Genomic DNA, 23,396 nt, shown 5'->3' on the forward strand with positions numbered 1-23,396 from the left:
AATGTTTCAAAAGTTCTTGCTGCCTACATAATCACCACTTATCGTCCTGATGATAAAGATAGCAAGCATCTCTGAAACGTCGGTAATTTCTACTAGACTACGCGGCGCAACGACCCAGAAGACAGCCATCTTAATTTGTTCTAATTACCCTTTAACACAGTTCAAAATTCCGAATACAATGACTGGCAATTCTAAATACAAATATCATTTTGGTCAGGATTTTACATAGTTTAACCAAATAATTCCAATATGATTAGTTTGATCATTACTCAAACATACGTTTTATAATTAATATTCAAATTGAAATTGCGTTTTCGTACCATGGGGTCTACATAATTCCATTCCAGTGACATCACATCTAATTTATCGCAGTGGGGGAACTAGCCATGTGAATGGATCACAAGCTGTTTAGTATTCACTCGGAATACGGATTATTTACTGTGTTGTTAATTCAGTGACCCATTGAGGAGTGTCTCGACGTAAGGTCATTCTTAGGCCCCCCAGCGGAATTGGGGGTGGCGGGGAGTGAAGAAGAAGGAATAACAATATTTAATTTTGTAAGAAATACATACTTGTAATACAAAAGTTCACGATCGACATTACAACACAGGGGTGTACAGTTAGGAGACTGCTTGACGAATGTGTCATGTAGCTAAGTACATTTAAAATATTTAAAACATATATTAATTTCGTTATACCTGTCTGATGACAGTAATATCGAATAGGGTACAGGACAGTTTCGGATAAAATTAGGTACGACTTTAACAATTAAATAAAAATAAATGTAAGATGTTAATTTTGGACGTCATATGTAGTGAAATTTCGATTCCTTTAAGTAATGCACAAATAAAGCAGATGATTTTTTTAAATATAGGATTACTAGTTCTCATTATTAAGTGTTTGAGAGTAAAGTGTCATTTTGCCCTAGACCATAACTAGGAAACCGAAATTATTTGGTATAATTCTTTGCTAGTTACTACAAGTTCTTTTTGCTTTGGCCCAAAGAATAGGAACAAAATCATAATTCTTTTGTCGTTTAATGCTTTACCTACACCCACACCTGCTTTGACTTTAAAACCCTGCCGTAAAATGTCAAGTTTTGCAGGTAAAAATTAGCAGACATTCCTACGAGCTGTTGAAGGATCAAATTAAAATGATATTTTTTAAAATAAAGTTTATTTGAAAACATAGCCTATTACGGTTAATTCCTAATTTCCAAAAACTGGCTACTTGTTTTAAAAATAGTGCCAAGAGCGGTTTGTTGACCCTTGGGTCCAATGTAGAAGGTATTTGTGTTCTGAGGAAATCAGCTGGGCCACTCTGAACTAGTTTATGGTTCTCTAACGCAGTGGTATTCAACCTGGGGTACGCGAAGACATCTTAGGGGGTACGTGAAATTTAAATATATATATTATTTTATGATAAACATTGAATAATCAGTAATGTAATTTATTTAATTTATTTTAGATGTAGATTATATACTATGCATAACTTGAATTATACACCAACAACTTTGGGGGTACAAAGTTGAAAAGAAATTATATTTGGAGGTACGCGAACAAAAAAGGTTGAATACCACTGCTCTAACGGACTATTACCTCATGTCCAACCAGAGGAAACCCCATCCTGCGTCCCTTGAACCCGTAAGTATTCTCCTCACCATGTGTTGTTCTCGGCCATCAGGTAAGAGCGAGACGGTACGCTGAGTTAGCCTACATACATGGACCGGAAAGTAATGAAAACTTCTCTTGCCAAGATCGATTATACCAACGGTATGAAAATGCTACCAATTACTGTTTCGTGGTGGTAGGGGCAAAAAGAAACTGCCAATGTTTTCAGTAAAGACGAGAAAAACATAGCAGCCAGAAAGAAATTGCATGGCCTTCGAAGGCCGACAAGAGTGGACAGCTAAGGGAAGCCCTTAGCTGAGTCTGTTGGATTATATTGTATCTCGCGACGTAGACGACATGGATCTACATGCACTATTACCAGAAGCTCTTCATACGTCACAGAGGCATTTATTCTTGTCCCATTTCACAAACCCGTAGGAATTCTCTCTATGTCCTCTCCGGAAGAGAAATTACCCAGTTGAACCCGTATCCCCGCGGGATCGCATGAAGCCCAGCGTCTTCCTGAGACTAACGAATTTACACGAGCTCTGCTAAGCGAAAGACAGAAGCTACTCTTGAACTAAGAAACGCAGAAGCAGTTCAATGGCTTAAATATTAACAACGAAAGCACGAAACACATTAATTTTAAAGTCTTCTATATTTTGCTGATTATTAGGGAAGATGAAGTCAAAGTATGGTGAGATAAAACAGGTCATGTAGCACGCATGGGAGAGGTGGGGAGTGTGTGCGAAGTTCTGGTCTTAAACCCTGCGCAGAATAGACCATTTAAATGAACTGAGAATAGATAGGAGGATTTGGTTTCAATGAATTAATTAAATTAAAGCTAGATCTACTAACATAACACTAATTTACGTAGATGGGAGAAGAAATTCTCTAGCTGGCTCGTAAAGAGCTATGTCTTCAACAAGGGTCTCTTGCCGGAAAGTTTGCACACTCCTACAGTCGATCATATATCATGTCGTTTCTTACTCTGCAAACGATATTCTTCTTCAAGTACCTACATGGCAAGTTGCATAGCAGCAAAGAAATGAAACATTAGCTACGCCTTCAACATCGAGAAACAAAACCCTACGTTTCACCATCAAATGCTCGGTTTCCGCCCACACTCGTGGTCCTTATTAACACTCTACTTTAACAAGAGCCTGAAAACCAGCAGAATTTGGTGCACAACGAATTTTCTTCGTTTTACGCAAATCCCAAGGATTTTCAGGCACTTGTGTAGATGAGTAAATACTAACATAAAATTCTGAAGTTTGAAGTCTGAGCTTCTCAAGATAGTGAAGATGTCGATATCTGATTTCTGGGCCGCAACAACGTGTAGACTTGTAGGTACGCACCAAAGTTTCGGAGGAACAAACTGCTTCCATCTTCAGGGTATTCTGCTGGTGAAATAAATAGTAAGTACACAGGCCGGTTTTTCTAAACGGTTGACGGAATCGACTTCCTTTGAGTACCTTCTTTAGCAGCCTTTAGAGGTCTAAACAAATTACATTTGAATATGATCTACCTTATTTAAACAGACTGCTGCAGTTATCGTAGTGTTCTGTGTAGAGTCTCTACCCCAGGATGGTTCAAAGTTTTTTTTCCCCTTGGGCCAAGAAAACCCTCTTGACACTATTTTCGAAAAACAATACCCATTCGTTTATCTTTAACATTACTTGTAATTTCGTGAGTCTAGTTATAAGTGGTTTCAGGCCAATTTTCTTGATTTTAAAAATCACTCACACGGAGGCAACAGTCTTATTTCGAGTTTCTTCGTTATAATGTTGATAACAGAAGAGAAGGCAGAAGGTAATGCTCGTATAATAGAAAGCATCACATCCTCACAAACTCCACCCTCTTCCCCAACAGCAAACAGCAAGTTCGAAATGGCTAAGCCACTATAACACGGCCATAAACACAATGTTACTAAGAAATTCTTCCTTTCCGATGCCGACTCTATTTATATTTTATATTGGAGAGAATATTTGAAGGGATAGAAAATTCAGAGCTGTTTGCTTGTAGGATCATAAATTATGATTTTAATTTGTGCCGCACCTGAGTAAATACACGACATCCAGAATTTTCCCCTACTTGACTCTCACAGCCACAACTGGCATAAAACTAAACACTGCTCGCTCGGACCCACTGAAGCAGATGTTCAATAATTGACGTTCATCAGGTATCTTAAAACCAGTGATTCCCAAACCTTTTTCAGCAGTGCCCGTAAGAATGAATCTCTGTAATTTCTGTAATAACCAACCAACTACATGGAACAAGATGGCTGTCTTCTGGGTTGTAGCGCATAGCATGGTAGTAGTTTACCAGCGTTTCAGATGTCCTTGCAAACCCAGAAGAAAGCCATCTTCGGACCTAACGCCGTGAAAACCTCAAATCCTATTTAAATAGAACAAGGCTCTCTTGAACAGTTAATAGCTGTACAGTGGGTCAATAAATTCCCCCACTTTTATGAGACGTGAAGGTTCATTACCGTGTTCAGAAGAGCTAACCACTTCATCCTATCCCGAGCTAGACGAATCCACTCCCTTTTACTGCCTCTTTACCACCCCCACCCCCCTCTAAGCCTCGTTTCGTACTGAAATTTGGTTATGTATTTCTAATCCCATATGCGTGTAACATGCAACATTTCTCTAATGACAGATTTAAATATTAAAACAATCTTCAAAAGTAAATAAATATTATGTTAACAAATACTAATCGATTCTGTCCGATCTACGCCTTGTAAAGCCAGAATATTGCCTTCTGTCAGTTTCCAGATTAACTTACAAAAGTTCTTCACTTAAATGCATTACGACGACGTTTAACGGAAGGTTGTTCCTGTCCGTATGTTTCATCTCGATAAGTAATGGACGTATTTTTATTAAATATGGCTTTTTGGGGGGTTTATATGAATTTCTTTTTGACAGCTTATGATTAACAACTGCGGTTAATAGCTTGACTTAAACCAAAACCTCATCAATAGGACACATAAAAATACAATATTCCTTACTCAACATGTTTAAAACAATGAAAGTACTGTGTATGGTCTTATTCCGGTAACAGCAGTTTCCCACTCCACTAAATTCCCTCCCTATCATTGTGATGTTTACCTGGCCTCTCAAACATCGTGGAATCTGGAATAGTGATCAAACAATGTCACAGTCGTTCTGTTAGCCCTGAAATATTTTCTAGGAATTCTAGAGGTAACCACCAGCAGTGGGAGGTGAACGTATGAATGGAACTCGCCGTGCACAAAACATAGAAGGGCCCGCAGCGTGACGAGGCCAGAACGTAGGATACTGATCGAAAAGCGCATGAGCAGAGCATTTGTAAACATCCTTCTGGAATTTTAATTGACGATAAACGTTTTCCCAGACCATTATTATGCACACCTCCCACAGATCACAAGTCCCGACTCTGTTCAAAGGAATGAAAGATAAACTAAACACAAAGTTCTTGAAAATAGTTTGTGGAAATTTCAATAAGAAATGAGATTGGCGTGAGACAAGACCTTACTTAGTCTTGAACTTTCGCACATTTTAAAATGATATATTAGTTATATTTATATTGATTTTGTTCTGTAGTCTCTGCTTTTACCAATACACAAACTTCAAGCTACTACCTAATCCGATTTAATAGCTTTTCCTTACGATATTTATGTTTTCACCCAATAAATTAATAACATCACCTCAGATCAGAAAAATATGTGGCCTATGCAGTTACAGTCTTTCGTTTGTATGGACATTCCTAGCATCACAATCGGAAGACGCTGAAAAGCAAAGTACATGAAGCATCTCCATGTACCAGACCACTCTGAAAAGTGAATGCATAGTAATGTTCATCTATAAGGACTTCACTCTGAGTTTTAAAATATTTTATTTCGCCTAATTAGTTATAACAATCTCTTCCTTGGTTTTGAAAATTATCTATCCATCTAAAGGGACATTCGTATTATGTCTTGGTAAACAATTGTGGTTTCATATATTCCATGTGTACGCACCACTTAGCAATTTAATTAAAAATCTCCTTTTCAATATTACGTTTACCCGAAGAGGACATTTTGCAACACATTTCAAGAATTTTAATCTTCACCATCTCATTTTCGTCTCTCTTTTCCCACGATTCTTTGCGCAAAGTGCAAAAACCAAACTCATAACTGTAATTCGCTGTCTATCCGTGTGTTTCACCAACGAAACTTCTTGACATATTTCAAATAAAATCTTATACTGTGGACAGAGGTCAAGAAACTTGTTGAAAACGTGCATGTCTCTTTGACCTTTTTCCTCTCCTCTCCCCTTTTGAAAAGAGACTACGTCACATTACGAAGTCTCTTAGTCCTTTGTACACGTTTACTTCTCAGTACGTCTCGTGCGTTTGTGAAGAAATACGGAAAATAAGGATGTCAGTTTATACCGATAAATCGATACATGTAAACTTTACCGTCCGTATTTGGAAATGATAAATGGTCCCTCAAGGCAAGCCTTACAGGGTATGGGTGTTACTTGCTAGAAACTAAACAGGGAAGGTACAACCATTTAATGGGTTAACTACTTACGCTCACAGCAATAATTTAATGCAAGACTAGAACAATGAGAGCTCCGCCATGATGATTACGCGTGCATTTACCTCACACAGCAACACTGCAAAACAATATTTCTCAGCCGGTATGCCGTGACATTTGTATTCAAATTACGTATGGCCTACTAGGCGTTTAACAAGAGTTCAGTGAATGAGGTACAGCGGTGAGATCTTGTTCAGACTTGTTTTACTCCTATGCTGTTGTTTCTTTGATAAATTGTTCCTGCCTTTATACCGTTTTTTTCTGCATACTGTTTTATTAATACGAGGTAGCCATATTAGTGCGTCTTATTCGAAATATATGTACTAGTGTATGAAGGATTATGCTACATGCAGAAATTTACCTTCTGCATCGTTCTTTTCGTGAAATGATAAAATGATAATTAATGGTAAGTGAGGAATACAAGGAAACTGCAGTGACCTTTTTTTTAAATTAATATTTTAACGTTCTAGGATGTGGTGATGAAAATCATTTTACTCGTATCAGGATATCCGGTCTCGTATTCAAGATTCGAACCTTGTACTTTGTAAACACAAAACAAGTTCTCGGCCAGTCAGTATTTCAGATCTGGCTCTTCGTCCATGAAGCAGCAAAGATGGAAGGGTCACGCTAACTGCACGGTGCCGTCCGGGAGATGAAGGGTTTGGTCGGTCATAGCCGATACATCTCTGCGCGACCTTCAATGCACACAATCGCGTCTCCTCAAAGAACTAGCCCTGGTACTTGCAGAGTATTTATTGTTCCTCGTCACGCACTCTGCTCCAGTGGCGGCATCCCTCAAAGTACCCTTATTTCTTCTTTGGAGTACACGCTCATGTCCTCTGTTCCATGTCGCTCCGAGGAACGTTTGAAGGGGCAGGTTTATTTCAGCGAAGTTGAAGAAGATAAGGTCTTATGAAATTCGTCATGATCCTGATGAAGGCAGTACGCACCAATGAAAAGTTCTACCAGACGACGGCCATCTTCATAGCAGTCGCCGTGACAACTAGAAATTTCACCATCCACGAAAATTTCAATTCGGGAAATGCTTTGCTGCCAAGTTCAGAATATTTTACCTTCCCACCTCCTATCTAAAAGCAAGCAGAAACAAGCCTAAGAAGTATCACTTTAACAGTTGTTTAACAAAATAAAAAAAACGTTTACTTAATTTTACTCGCTACTGTATCTGGGTGTCAATCTTGGTATTGCAGCCAAGGAGTAGAACATACTGAAGATGTTTAAGAACAAGGTCTTGAACGGAATACTGAACCTAAGAACAGTGCCTGAAGAAAATTGCGTTATGAGGATTTTTTTTCAACACATAAATATAAGCATTGTTAAATCAAGATGGGTCAGATGGGGAGAGCATGCAGCACGTACGAAAGAGTGAGAAATGTATACAAGATATTTGGTTGGAATCTTTGAAGGGAAGAGACAGCTTCAGAGAGAGAGAGATACGAACAAGTGAGGATAATATTAACATGTATATATAAGTAACATCTTGTAAGGATGTAAACTGGATTCGTCTGGCTCGGGATAAAGGCCACTTACAGGCTCTTGTGAACACCTCACTCAATCGTCGAGTTTCATAAAAAAAACCCTGAGAATTTCTTGACCTCTTGAGCGACTAGTAGCTTCTGAAGAACGACCCTACAGTATGTTGTTAGCTATTTCAATAATCACGTATTTCCATTCTTACTGGTTATAACTGCGCCGAGACAACAAAGTGACAGGCTGACAACCTCACAGCAGGGGTTAAATTCCTGCCTTCAACTTCAGATTCTACTCTTCACCAACACACATACAACGGCACTGGAGTCAGTCATACTCCTGACAAACTACTCGACACGAAATCCCTGGAGACAGGGTCATGAGACTGACCACTCACCTTCCTACGGAGTAGTATTAAACACAGATATTTTTACACTACACGTTGATTTATATACTAAATCAACGAGGGTGTAATTTCTGATTCTATCCTGAATTTTGCAGGAAATTATTATTTTTGTTTAAACGTCTCCATCCGTATACAAAAGACTGGTAAAATTATAACCTAACAATTTTCACATTACTAACACATATCTGTGTGTGAAACCCGGTGTTAGACGGACGCAGTCTTTTGTCTACAGAACTCAAATCAATAAATTAATTAATGATTAGTATGTATATTCACATTAATTTTTAACTGCTGGACATAACCTAGACGTTTCATACATACAAAAATACTTTTAATAAATAAATTGGTAGGCATTTATGATCTATATATAACTAAACGTGATTTAAATTACCAATTAGCTATCGCTTTTAAAAGTATCATTAAATATAAAATTCGCATGGCTGCCATGTTTGTAATGTTAACACACAACAAGTAAGCCGATTTTATATTAAATCCATAATACGTCTATGGCATGTGCGATTTAAAGTTCTCACGATGGTAAAGTTCTCGATATTGGGCTACAGGACTGTTATATTAAAAATGAAAATAACTTTTTTCCCGGTATTTTTTCATATTTTCATAATCCTATAAACGTTGCTATTAATTCCGATAGGCTGCGGTGGTTGAAACCTGCCGAACACAATGTCAAATCTTAACATGGGCAGTTTCTGATTTCAAAACGAAAGTCAGTACTTTCATTCAAATTAAAGTAGATAGCCAGTTCGTTACTGAACTCAAGAATATTTGTAACAACGTTCTTCGTGGAGGTCTTCAGAATTATGGGCTTATATGAGAATGTAAGTAATAATAATCTGAAAACTAACATTAATTTTCAAAGCTGTTTCTGAATTGGCATACTAAAGGCCTAATTTCAACGGTAATCATGTATATGAAACAAGCACACAATTCTTTCACAACTCGCATCTTCTAATACACAAGCAACAGGGTGCGTCCTCTCTTTAATTTGGGTAATCAAATGGAATGCCAGACCAGGCCTCGGCCTGACATGAATAATGCATGCATCACGCAGTTAGTTTGTGGTCTCCAAGTGCCATGTATATGAAGTAACAAATTGGAATGAGTATGCTACTATAAAGTCGTGATTGGATTTGTGTGGCAATATTTCGTGCATCTATAAGAGAAGATCGTTAAAAAAGTTTCTGTAGCAGTAAGCTTCAGTATTATGTTAAATACAGAGACATCTGAAAGAAAAAATAAACTTTTTAGAACGCCTCGCCTTTGCATTGAATTTAAAGCAGTGGTGTGTGTTTAGTTTGTGGCTAAGAGAGGACTTGAGAATTAAGCGCCTTGTCAATGCCAAGGGATGTACAGACCCTCAATGGCAACCCACATGTGCGTCTAAAGCAAAGAACTCACTAACTCTGCAACAGTAATTTAATCCTTTTCTGATCGACAGCTTTCAGAGGACAACCATTTTATCTGCCTCACAATGAACAGTACAAATTCTATTACTATTAAACAAAGTAAAGCACGCCATAGTGGAGCTTGGGGGGAGTGGAGTATAGCTTCTATTCATTCTTGACCTCGACACTAGATGGTGATGAGTGGTCAGCGTCACGCCCCGTCCGCGTTTTACCCCCGAGGAAGGGACCCCCGGTACCAATTAGACATAAGACTTAGTGAGCCCTAGACCCAGAGGTTAGAAGGACATATTTTCATAGCAACCATGTTAATTTATTAATTATATTGGAAGAAATAAGAAAGGAAACCTTTCGGTGTTACTGATTTCGAAAGCATGTGGCGTTTTAAAAATTTATCGTGACAAAATTTACGAGACAACAAACTGCATCATTGAAGGAAGAGATACCGAATATAGTGTGATACATCTCTTTTGTAATCTGCTAGAGTCAGTTCTGTGTACTTAAAGATCATAAATAAGACCGACACCGCTCATTACCACAAGACACAATAACATGTCAAGAGCCACTTTGTATAATGACTCGCATCACACTCACAAGTGTAATCCTTTGAGAGGATTATGTGATAACCACAGGTGTAGAACATTAACACAACACGTATTGGTGTATATATTAATCTATGATTAATAATAAGACTTTACATACCGTGTAGTGTATTATTAGAACATAAAATAAGCAAACAAACAACCTATTAACACTATAAAAAAGACAGTATGGCACTAGTGTCTTTTTTATAGCGTTAATAGGTTGTTTGTTTGCTTATTTTGATTAAGTGTCTATGTCTTTATGACAGTCAACCATATTATCACTGCAAAAGATAAGTCACACACTTAAAATTTCGTAATAATATATTCAAAAAAGACGAGGGGTGAACAAAATCTACATCACCAATCCAAATAATCAGAGCAGGCAGGAAATACATTACACTGTCCCTGTAGCCTGGCTATTTTTAAAACGGGCACGTTTTAGTAAGGGTGTTCGAAAACTTGAAATTTCATATTTAAAGAAAATATATTTCCTAACCTGCTATTCAATGATATCGTGCACAGATTTGCACTAAAAGAACAAATATAATTTCCAGACGCAGCACATTTGGTGGAAGAATTATCACATTAGACGTTTACGACAATGGATGCGAATATACTAGGACTGGATTATTGTTCCATAGAAGAATAAGAAACTGCCACGGTGGTCTAGTGGTTAGAAAGCTGGCCTTGTAATCCTGGGGTCTCGGGTTCGATTCCCGGCGGTGCCCGAATTTTTAACTTGTGTTGGGCAAGGTCGTGGTCTAGGCAACACGGAGTTTTCCTCCGGGGGCTTCCCCGGTTTCTCCGTGGCATCCCAACAATTACTCCATTCACACTCACACACAAGAAGGCAATAGCAAACCACTTCTGGATCATCTGCCAAGAACGTATATGAACAGGTCCCAGTCAGAGAAGAGGATGGAAGGATCCTGTTCATATGGACCTGTCGTCAGACAGAACACTAAATAATAAAAATAATAAATAAGAATAAGCCGAAAGGTTTCTGTTAACAAACATTCAAATATGAGTACAGAATACCATGCTTCGACACAGAGGTGCCGATATTTAGCACCGTCTTGCAAAATATGTTATTTCTGCGGAAATTTTTCTAAACAGTGACTGTGGTATTGTTTCAGAAAATGGAATGGGGCGCAACGGATAGATAATAATGTCCGAGAAGCTGTTACTGCAGCTGAAGAAAGTACGTTAATTAAAACAGCGCTCATGAATTTCGACTATATGATATTTCTTGCAATTAAATTGTTTCTATATGTATATATTAAACGCTTCTATGACTTAATAAAACACGATTTATTAGATTTTCATATGAAAAAATCGTAGGCTTTCAAATTCTTGGATGTGTAATAGGTGTTCCTAATAAGGGCACATCCCACCCTTAGAGTATTTAGTTTGTCCTGTCTCCCCAACTCATTTTACATAAAAAAATATTCCTTCATTCTCAATCAAGACATCCCCCTAAGCAGAAAGAAACGCAAAACATACGGTGCCCACATTTAATCTAGGCACCCTGGAGTAAAATTGAAAACCGAAAACCCGGTTAAAATTCTAACCGACGAGTATATCCGGAGTGTGAATGTCAGTCACAGCAACTTACGCGATCACAGAGCTGCAATGCCTAAACTAAAGTGATCTGAACCTAAAGGTAACCACCACTGAGAATGTGCCTCACCTCAACAACCACTAAGTGACAACAGCATTGTGCTTAGACCCAGAGCCAGTTTTACCTTTTACCAATCATTTACAATCCTATACATCAGAATTATAACAATGATGTCCAGTGCTAAAATACCTATTTGTTATATAATCTTCAAGAAAACCTTTGAACTTAAGTACAGGTATGATGAGCCAACGTCTCCCGTCTTTGAATGAACCTTTCATCATGAATATGCAGATTAGCATTGTACTGTTCTTCCAGGGGTCAAAGTGTTCCCGGCCACTCCCCTACATTTAAAAAACCATCACTTATAAGACGACTAAGCTGTAACCCCCATACACAGCACATACTCCACTCTCCGCTAACACGGAGTGCAGATGGATGGCTACTTGACGGAAGTTTTCGATCAATGTCAACTCAAACATGCAGATGTTCATTTGTTTCTGCAAGGCCATATTTAGGAACACTTAAGGAAACATACCCCACCCCCCATTAAAATACTATCATATTATTAAGTACTATCGTGACCTAATTCAAGGGTTTCGGTGTTTAAAATCCCCTCCCCCAGGAACGTAAATTTCTAGAACAGGGGCCCAAAGTTATTTTTCACTCACCTGAAGTGGCTGAGGAAAGAAAGGTCTGGAGAACGTACAATTCTGAAGAACAAATACGATTAAGATGGCTGTCTTCTGGGATAGTTTCGAAATACGTGGCAATGAGGTTCCTAAACAGCAAATCACTTCGTACAATAAAGCTTCAGTAATTATGATGGAATCCAAGAGACCTGCAACATCTTTCTTCCGGCTTCACCTGTGTGCATGAAGCAGAACACCCCTTGGGGATATTTAAAAAAAATTGAATGTTCACTTTCGTATTCACAAGAGGACGCTACTAAACCCTTTCCTGACCCATAAGAATCCAATCCACAACCATAAATCTAATCTCCCTAAATCCATTTCAATATCAATCTACTTCTACATATAACAAGTAGTTTATTTCCTTCAGTCATTCCAACCAAAATTTTGTATGCATTTCTCATGCGCGCTATGTACCCCTCCCATATAATCCCCCTTAATTTGATTACCCTGATATTATTTGGTGAACAACACAAATTATGGAGCCCCCCCACCCCCTAAAATTTTTTCTCCACACTCCTGTCACTTCATTCCTCTTAAGTCCAAATATTTTCCTAAATGCCCTACGACAGACCAATTTTCGCGCCTATACAAAACAAGAGATAAGATTACAGCTTTACAGACCTTAGTCTTAACGTGTTTAGATGGCCTACGGGAAGATAAAAGATTCTGAATTGCATGGTAACAAACATTTTCCTAATTTAATCTACTCTTGCTTTCCTCGTGAACGTCGGCCTAGTTCTAATCTGTTAACTTCATTCCAGAAGCATAGAGCATAACGCTTCGTAAGATTTGAGGTTTTCACAGCGGTGAGTATGAAGATGAATATTCATCGCCCTGATGACGGAGGCAGTATGACCTCTGAAACGTTGGTTAACATCAACCAGACTACACGGCGCAACAACCCAGAAGACAGAAATCTTCATAACGTTTCGGCTTAATACTTTATTATTTGTGATAGGAATATTCTCATATACATTTCATAAAGCACAGTTCAGCAAAAAACAATACGAAGCAGAAAACAATATTTTAACCTACTACTATGGCGTAACAGCCCAAAATCGAACCCTAGCCTTCTCTATCTTCTTCCTCCAATTCTCTCTATCCAACGCTATCCTTCTCCAAGCTGCTGTTCCAAGGAGATTTCTGGAGTCAGTCGTCACTGCATCCAGCCATCTACCTTTAGGTCTTCCCACTGGCCTTCTCCCATATATTGTTCCTTCCAATATATTTTTGGGTATCCTATACTCTTCCATCCTGTAGACATGTATAGCCCATTCCAACCTTCTCAGTTTAATGTGAGTTACTATATCATCACTTTTATATAGTCTATATAGCTCATGATTGTAGCGTATCCTCCACTTTGAGTTTTCCTGTAGTGGTCCAAAGATTCTTCTCAAAATCTTCCTTTCAAGTGCGCCCAGCACCTAACCTAACCTAACCTAATTTTCATCGCGTTACCATCTTCCATTTTTCATTTCTTCATTGAATTATTATTTTCTTTTCCATTTATTAGACTTAATTTAAATATCTTCCAGTCTACACTCCTGGAGCAGACACATTTTCCGATAAAGGCCGTTGAGAAACGATTACAATTTAGGACATAACTGCCTTTAAATGAAATGCAGACCTCTTAACAAACTCCACAAACCATAAGTAACTCCAGGTAAAGGCATTTTTCTTGTCTTCTATTCTATTTTTTATCCACTAAAACTTGATCCCTTCCCCTCATCTGCCGGGCCCTCAACATCTTCAAAGCTGACTTCGTCTTTCAAATAATAGCCAGGCCGGATAACAAAGGAAGAAGGCAAGGCGTAGTCTTTGTGATATATGAAATAGTGAGGCTGGGTTATTACCTGACGGAGCATAATGTCACACCATCACTGTACAGTAGTACATTCAAGGAGTCACTCTTAAATACCTTAAATCTTCTTGCACAGGCTTATACAGTCACATAATATCCTAGCAGACTCCCGAATATCCGGGAGGCGGATCAAGTGGGTTGCGGATTAACCTGGGTCCATCCGCTTTAAACGAAAATTAAAAATTAATTTTAAAGAATGTGTTGCAAAAGTCAGAACGTTTAAAAATAATAATTACATTATTTAATGTATGAACGTAAATCAACTGTAGCTAAAACCTGAAGTTTACGACTCTAAAACGTTATTAATATTAAAATCCGTTTATTTTCCTAAAAATAGTTGGTATGTACTTTAAAATCTTTAAAACTTTAATTAGTGTATGTCTGGAAATAAACTAACGTGTTTGTTCGTTGCATTTGCATGTTTTAATTTTTAATTTTTCGGATTATACTGGGTTTCGAATATCCAGAAAATGATACCTTCCAACCAACCAGGATATTCGGGAATGTACTGTATGCACACGTGCTATCCTGGGAGAAATCCATTCGAGATGAAAGTAAGCTTCATTAATGCTAGCCCGGCACAGTACTCACTCCGTCTCGTTCAAAAGGCTGTAGACTTGGAAAAAAAATTCAGTCTCGTCTATGAAAAATGTTCGCAAGAAATCATACCGCACAACACTCACAAGCTTCAACGTCGAGACTGTGTTTCACAGTATTTTACAAATTGTGGTACTTTGTACTTAAATATTTCACGGCGTACGGGATGATGTATTACTGTACATTTGTATGCATACACGTGTAAAGTACCTATATGTTCATGAATAAACTTAAGTTCACGTTCTGAAGGGAAGATACAACTCAGGAAACCTAAGAATAAATGGAAGGAAATTTCACGTCCTGTATAAGCAATATAAGGAGGGAAATTTCTAGTTGACTCCAGCTTCTCAAAAAAGGACCCTCCTCCACTGAGTTAATTTTCTGCTACTATGATTCCCCTCAACTTAAGACTGTTATAAAAACGAAGAACTGCAACGAAGAGGGGAAAAAGAAAACAGCCTGTTTAAGAAGCTGTCACACTTGAAAGGGAGCTTATACATCAGATATTGACAACACTGAAACTGGTGGTTTGTTGGATTGTTGCATCGTGTAGTCTGGTAGACGTTTACCGTCTTTTATGGGCGCTTGCGATGGGGGACTCATCGCCCTGATGACGGAGGCAACAAGAACCTCTGAGACATCGGCAAACTTCTACCAGACTACAGGACGCAACAACGCAGAAGGCAGCTATCTCCAATGCTGAAATAATTCAGATACTAACCTAAGAACTGGTGTCTCCATCTACCACGTAACTGTGAGTGGACGATTTCAACGTAACACCAAACATGGACAATCTTTTCCTCTATCGCTTCATACAATCATAACAATTTATCCCGCTGTGTATCAGAGGATTTGTTGTTAGGGGGCCCCTGTGTCTCTGCGGGAAACATTCTCCTCCCCGGGTGGTTTCTAGGTCCCCCGAGCACTTTGAAATTGTTCTGTCCCGGGTCCCAGTCACAGACACTAAAATCTCTCACCATGCTCCCATAAGGTTGCGTTGTACATAGATTCGTTTCCAGACGCTTTAAAAAATTATAACAGCCATATGACTGTGTGCTATTTTATCTTAACACTGTGTAACCTCATGTAACCACACTTGGTTAATTGTTTTCATATGGGGTACCCCTGAGTCTAGGAAGAAGTGCTTACGTACAATAAAAATTTAATTCCATTATCAACATTACTGATTAAGCTCGTGGTTAGTTCCTGTTCCAAGAATTATAATTACTCCTTCAAAGTTTCTGTCGTACGACCCTGTCACTTATTTATTTATTTACTTTTTTGTTTGTTTGATTATTTATTGCCTCCAACAAAGAGAAGCTATCCACTTACAGGAGGTTCACATGATATAATATAGAATATGAATATCTACAATTACAGAAAAACAAAAGAATTACATACTTCTCAATACAATATGCATAAAATAATGTGAACATACTCTTTCTACATATATAAAATTTTGCGATGATTTCGAAATTTCCCTATAGTTTTGCAGAACTGTTAACATACATTTATTTCAAGAATAATTTCTCCTACGTAACCGACATGACAGCCTAAGCAATTCAAAATCCTTACTTATTTAAAATGTTTTATTATCTAAAACAGTTTTTTCTATTAATGGGTCTTCTCTAAAAGCAATTATTTGTGTTTTCAAGGTGGCAAATATCATGTTGAGGCCTACTCAATGCCTCAATTTTATATTTATCAGACTCAGATGAACTGGTTCCCGAATCCAAGGAATGGTATCGAATGTCGAAAAGAAACAAATTCAAAATGATTATTATATCAGACTTTGCTTTCAATAAAAGCAAAGAAATGCAAAAGCACCAACTATCCAAGTACATAACTATACAATGCCGTGTCTTCATTGAATAATCGTAGCTGACAACCGCTCAGCTACTCAACAAATTCCCTGCTTTTCTTAAGTTCATTATCGTATTCATAAGACTCCACCACTGGACTCTACTGAGAAATTTGAACCCAATATGTTCATTCAACCCCAATTTTCATTATTTCCTCTTACTGAGATCCATATATTATATTACTTTATTGTTTTAAGATCTTAAAACATTTCCTTTGGAAGTGACGAGCTTAATTTCATATTTATAACCAACTAAAATGAGGGTTTGATAATCCTCTCCATAATATTTATATTATTTTTTAAACGGGTAAGTAGCCATAATTATATTTTCCATGTGTTCGTGAAGCAGCATTATTGCCTCGAAGACTCGCTTATAGTACGTAAATGTTCAATGTTTTATAATTTGTGTTCAGCAGTCCCGCACAACGTATTAAAGTATCTTGTGCTGGTTTTCTTTCAGGCACTTGGCATGGAAAAATAGCCCTTCCGTAATGTATTAAGTGCATTAACCGGCCAAGAGTCAGTTGCTTTTGTAAAAACATTGTAATGGAGCACAGCAAAGTTTAGAATTGTTGGAATGGAATAAGGCATAGGTTAAAGATAAAACAAAAGAGAAAGAAACCAAATAATAAATAATAAGTACGAAAAATGTAATTGTATAACGGTTTATCAAATCTAAAAGTTCATGACGATTGAGTCATTTGAATAAAAATTTTCTTGGATATTTTCCATCGTCTAAGAAATGATAAAATATAAAACGACGTTTCGGAGATGAGGCCCAACAGAGTACGTACCTGAAGACGGAGATAGAGCCTCATCTCCGAAACGTCGTTTTATATTTTATCATTTCTTAGACGATGGAAAATATCCAAGAAAATTTTTATTTAACGGATGGTGTGCGGGACTGCATAACGTAACTAATTCGAAGGCAACGCACATTCACTCTGTATGAGGCACATAATTCTTGTGGTTCAACATCCCTCCACAGCTTGATGGAAATGGGAGGAGACCCGGTACATTCCAGAAACCACGACAAGTCCTACGTTTCCACCCACACAAGCGACGATTTACAACATAACGATGCCGTTAAGAGCGCCCTGGAGCGAACTCAAGAGCTCATCAACAGTGCAACGTCTTGACTTGGCTTTCTGATTTATAACACTGTGCGGTCCGGTTGGTGGTCAGCAACGTTTCCGAAATTGCTATCCCCATCTTCAGGGTAGAAGTGATTATAGCTGATCAATCTTCTTGTTCTTGCACCCATATGCCAGACAAATCTTCTGCTACTCTGAAGACAGTCGCAGCAGTGGGTGTCATAATTTAGAAGAAAGCAATCTTAGATTTCATCGCCGTAAGAGCTTCATATCTAAAGCTGAGTCCCTATAAACAGCGCCGCGTTCTGTGCTAACGACCTAATACCATGCATCTGAGCTGACTGACTACAGATTTGCTCGGGATTCACAATTAGGCTGTCTTGCCGCGAGCCCCGATTATGCGAATTGACGTTTTAAGTTACCTCGCGCCCCTATACGAAACTTTCAGCATAAGCACATTAAAGTAATGACGTTAACTGTCTTCTATCTTCGGACTCATCGCCGTGAAAACCTCAGATGCTACTTAAATTATGATGGTTTCTTTCGTATCTCACAAGATAGTCATCTTCAAAACCATTTTATTTTCAGCAATTAAAAATTCAATATTACTTCAAGAATAGAAGGGAACTACATTTAAAATTAGAGTTTTATTAGATTATTTCTGAATTTACGTAAAAGTATTTTTTATGGCATAGACCTACATTATATATATTTAAATTGTGGGCCCAGAATTTTACAGTAATACAAATTAACTTATTGGCCAGCTGTCGGACAGGAATTTAATGCAGGAAAGTTAAATGTAAACAGCATAAATCTAATGTACAAAATCTAAACAAAAATTGCTAATGCTAATATCCATGTGATTCTCAACATTCACAATTTTACCTCCCACTACATGTCGCTCCAACATCATATCACGTGTAAATTCGCCCGCCATCTTGTTATTTTATAATTGTAGGAAATTAAAGTTTCGGAGATTGGGATGATCTTCAATAGCACAACATTTATACATAGTTTCGAGGTAATCAATCAAGCGGATCAAAAATATGAAGAGGAACATACAAGAAGCATGGTCATCTCATAAGCCTACTTAACTCATTATTAAGAAAGGAAAATTTGTAAGCACAATGTAGAAATTCCAGCGTGTTAGCCACAATTTGAAGTTTGGTTTTCAATAAAAGTAATCATGGCAACCAGATAGCCTGTAGATTAATTATAAACTCATGCTGATCTCCAAGTAGACCTGGAGTATCCCTTGTGGCACGGTTTTTTGACAAATGGAAAGTGTCCACAAATTTTTGAGATCCTCCCCAATATCAATTTTCAATCATGCTTCCAGCCGTTCTCGAGACAGAAAAAATTTAATAGTTGCTTCGAAGGGATGAGAATGCGACTAAAACACGCAGTAGTAACTCATGGTCTTTAGCACGAAATTCCACCTTCTCTTTCTGCAGTGGTAATCATTTCACCGCAGCTGATCCTGGCGCAGGGATACGATCAACAGACTTTAATATGAAATAACCATTCTTTCAGACGAGCCATGTAATGTGAGTTAAAGAGTTTTTTTAGCCACAACCATGACCCAACCTTGAACTTGGTCTTCTTCACTCGCATTACCAAACGGTTATGTAACGATCGTGGAAGCATACAAAAAATTGGGCACAAAGCATCAGGAGACCTTAACTGATGGATTGGGGAAATGTGATGGTCCTTCAGACAAGGGGTGTACAATTAATGTGGAAAATATTAAAGGACTGTGTGACAAACGTTATACACAGTGATAACTGGGGACTTTTAAAACAATGTTTTAGAGATTTTTGGATTAAAATGTGTGGAATTGGTAAGAGAATACGAAATGTGAAGGCAACAACTTCCCAATTTTTGGTCATCAAAGTTTATATAAGAAAAATCCTGGCATCTATTTACAGTTCCAAAAATAACCTCATGCAAATATACGAAATGCCTTTTATGACTTTTCTAACCTAACGGGTCTAAAATATGACAAATATGAGAGACATGTCAAATCTTACGGAAGTCTGAGTCAGAATCCGTGGTATGACTGTACTTTTCCAAAATACTCCGATGAGAATACAGAGCTTCACACTTCAGTCTGAGAATTTTGACAAAAATGATTTAAACCTCGGTAAATTTTGTTCATCCCTGCTAATTTGCTTTGGTATAGAATAGCGTGAGAGCTTCCACGTTACTCCATGTCAACATGAATGAATTCTCTACTATTCAAGGGATTCATGAATGAATTTCGTCCTTCTGAGTGATGTCCTGAAGTCTCATGTCCGTAATAAAATTAACTGATATGAAAAGAAGCCGTCGTTATATTCAAAACACGAAACCTTCCCAACAGTACGAAGACATCCGTCTCAGCAAACGTAGCGCCAGAAGGAAGAGTTAATAAAGACAGATCATCCATACAATGCAGACATTTTAAAACTCAAACACTGCTGCCATTGTACCTGAACTGTCATAAATCCTTTGTACGCGTATTTCATTATGCCCCCTACACGGCCTTCAATACAACATTCATATTGATCTCGCCGGTAATTTTAACAGCTCTACACACTCATGTTGCAACTGCGTTCTTCAACAAATGGTATACCTAACCGAGCGGTAACGCTTGAGAGTCCTGTTATGGAGGTACCTGGTTTGAATTCAGTACCACCATAATTTTCTTTGTGGGTTTTCTTCTTTCCTCTAGCCCAATGGTATTCAACCTGGGGTACGCGTACCCCCGGGGGTACGTGAAATTAAAAAAAATTATGACAAACACGAAATAATCAGTAATGCAATTTATTTAATTTATTTTAGATGTAGATTATATACTACGTATGTATAACTTGAATTATACACCAACAACTTTGGGGGTACAAAGTTGAAAATAAATTATATCCGGGGGTACGCGAACAAGAAAGGTTGAATACCACTGCTTTATACCACATGCTGGGACATCCAATTATTAAAAGTTACCACTTGTTCCCAACGTATTTTATAATGGTAAAATTAATTTGTTTTCCAAGGATACATTCTACCTGTCTTACATTGTATAATATGAATAAAGGCGTAAATAAAATTATGAACACTTACAAACATTTGGATTTACAATGGAAAATTTTTATATTTACGCGGTATTAAAATAGAATAATGCCAGCCATATTATCCATAATTAAAGATTATACATTAAGGCATGTGAAATAAGTTGTCAGACTTATTCACTAGTCTTTAAAGTATCTGCAGTTTATGACTGGTTAACATTCCCCCCGCATTTCGGCAGGCGCAGCGACCGAAAGAAAAACAAGTTGGTGTCCTCTTCCTCACGACTTGGCCTGTCACGTCATTAAACAGCGAATATGGAGAAAAGTGTAGTAACGTTCGTAACAAACTAACCAGCCGCGGAATAACAAAAACCGAATAAAAAACATCGCTGGAAGAAAACGGATTTTACCTCTGTATTAATAAATGTATACTGCAGTCACTGTAAACTGCTGCACGTTCATCAACAAACATCACAAAAACACAAGTTCTTCAGTTAGCTCTACGCTTCTAATTCCTACAAACGCAAACGAGGATACAGTGGCGCCTATGGTGGAGTATGGCGGAGTCACTATTTGTTGGCAGTGAGGTAAGCTGTTTTATGTTGACGCGTTTGCAAAAATCTGGCCTCAATCTCTGCAAAGACGTTTTCACATTTAATTCAATTTACAAAGAAATTTTATGAATTTCATGATTTCAATGCTGTTTAAAAATATAACGCTGTAACAACTTGTGTTACTGTTAATCACAAAAGAGGTTCATTCCCGTTAACTTTAACGGGTCATACCACGCTTGTACACTATATAGGTAAACTAACTGCATACACATACGAATCCAAGCCTCCTAAATATCATTATCCAACAAGCATACGACTAACTGCGCTTTCCAAAATGTTACAAGACGACAAAGTCTACACTTTTCAACACAGCCTGTACCGTGCTGTTCGTGTGACAACATTTATGGACGGTCAGACGGCTTCTTTAATGAAAGGCTCCGAGTTTGTAGAGGTGGCAACACTGCACCTCTCTCATCTCAAGAGATGCCGCATAGAATGTTAGAGACGGGATTATCTTAACTTGATACATCGTTAAGACACTGGGCATGCTTCTTTGTAACAGTACAGTTAATTGTGTGTCACGATGCAATATGAAGGTCCGGGTTCGTTTCAAGACAGCGGTGAGCGGATTGTCTCAACGCCAGAAACATGGTTCCCATAACCTGGTTAATTTGTCCGTTGCAAAAATCTCTCCAAAATTATCAATGTCCGAGGTAATTCGAGGTTACTGACACTTACGGAGAGTTGTTAGCTTGACCACCTATTGTCGCTTCTCCCGACGCGAAGATTACTGTTTTCTGGTAGCGTCGTGAAGTTTGGTACAATTCCAATCAGAGTACTACAGAAAACGTCTCATCGATGTTTGTCCTTCCTTGCCTTCCGAGATACATTTCCTTTACAGTACTCCTATATGTGTCCACGTTTGCAGTAACACCTTGCAGAACCATTGAATTTCCCCAACAGACGTCAGTAATAACAGTGACTGGCTTGTGAGTTGGACCAGTGGTATTCAACCCCGGGGGTACGCGAAGACATCTTATGGGGTACGTGAAATTTAAATTATTTTTTTATGATAAACACTGAATGTAATTTATTTAATTCATTTTAGATGTAGATTATATACTATGTATAACTTGAATTATACACCAACTTTGGGGGTACAAGGTTAAAGAGAAATTATATCTGGGGGTACGCGAACAAAACAGGTTGAATACCACTGAGTTAGACAACAGGAAATCGACTGCAGACAGGTGGAGGAACTATTTTCTTTGCAGTCACGCCCAGACCAGCTCTGGGGCCCAAACGGCAGAATGAAACTGAATTCAGCCCCAATCAGTATCGAGGTCAAGAATGATTAGAAGAATAACTTTACTTCCCAATTCGTCTATGTGGCACAGAAACATCATTAACTTTTCCCAGAATTAAGAATTCTACAACACATTGCATTCATTTAAATTTACAACTTCTGATAATGTATTTTATAATTACGTATTCATACATTCCTACAAAATATTTCTGCATGTATGTTTAACCATTCGGTAATGAAGAAAACGTAACTTTGTAACAAACGCTTTTGCAATAACGCGATCCAACAATGACCCCGGCCATGTGGGTTGCGTAGTTCCTAGGGGAAAGTCGACAGAGAGACATACTGACATGAACGGGCAAATAAGATGTCCTTCGCGCTAGAGCGTGAAGAACATCTATAACATATCGTTATGATATGAAAACAACATTCCGTTTTTCCTGGCATATCTTTTTTTTTTTAGTTTGACTTCAGTATGTCTAATAAAAATGCTTAAAAGGTAAATGTTAAAAGTTGCTCTTAAAATAATCATTACGTTACAAAGGTGAAACGGGAGGAGATTCTACCTACGAATTCCTAACATTGACTACAGATAGTGGTGTGGTCAAATTCACGCTACAGCTGACTTCTTCAGGGGTAAAGATTCCGACAACCACTGAGCGGGCTCATATTATCTCTGGGCAGAGAAGAGAC

The 23,396-nt window shown here is 38.0% G+C and overlaps 1 protein-coding gene across 8 annotated transcripts in view; it reads right to left on the bottom strand.

Annotated features, from left to right (window-relative positions):
- Positions 1-23,396, bottom strand: part of LOC110834412 (focal adhesion protein tensin) — a 394,970-nt gene that overhangs the window by 230,707 nt on the left and 140,867 nt on the right. The window lies entirely within an intron of this gene.

This window comes from Zootermopsis nevadensis, unplaced genomic scaffold (assembly GCF_977971745.1).
Source record: "Zootermopsis nevadensis isolate Lab colony 2312 unplaced genomic scaffold, Znev_1.0 Znev_ptg000021l, whole genome shotgun sequence".
Classification (NCBI taxonomy): Eukaryota; Metazoa; Arthropoda; class Insecta; order Blattodea; family Termopsidae; genus Zootermopsis; species Zootermopsis nevadensis.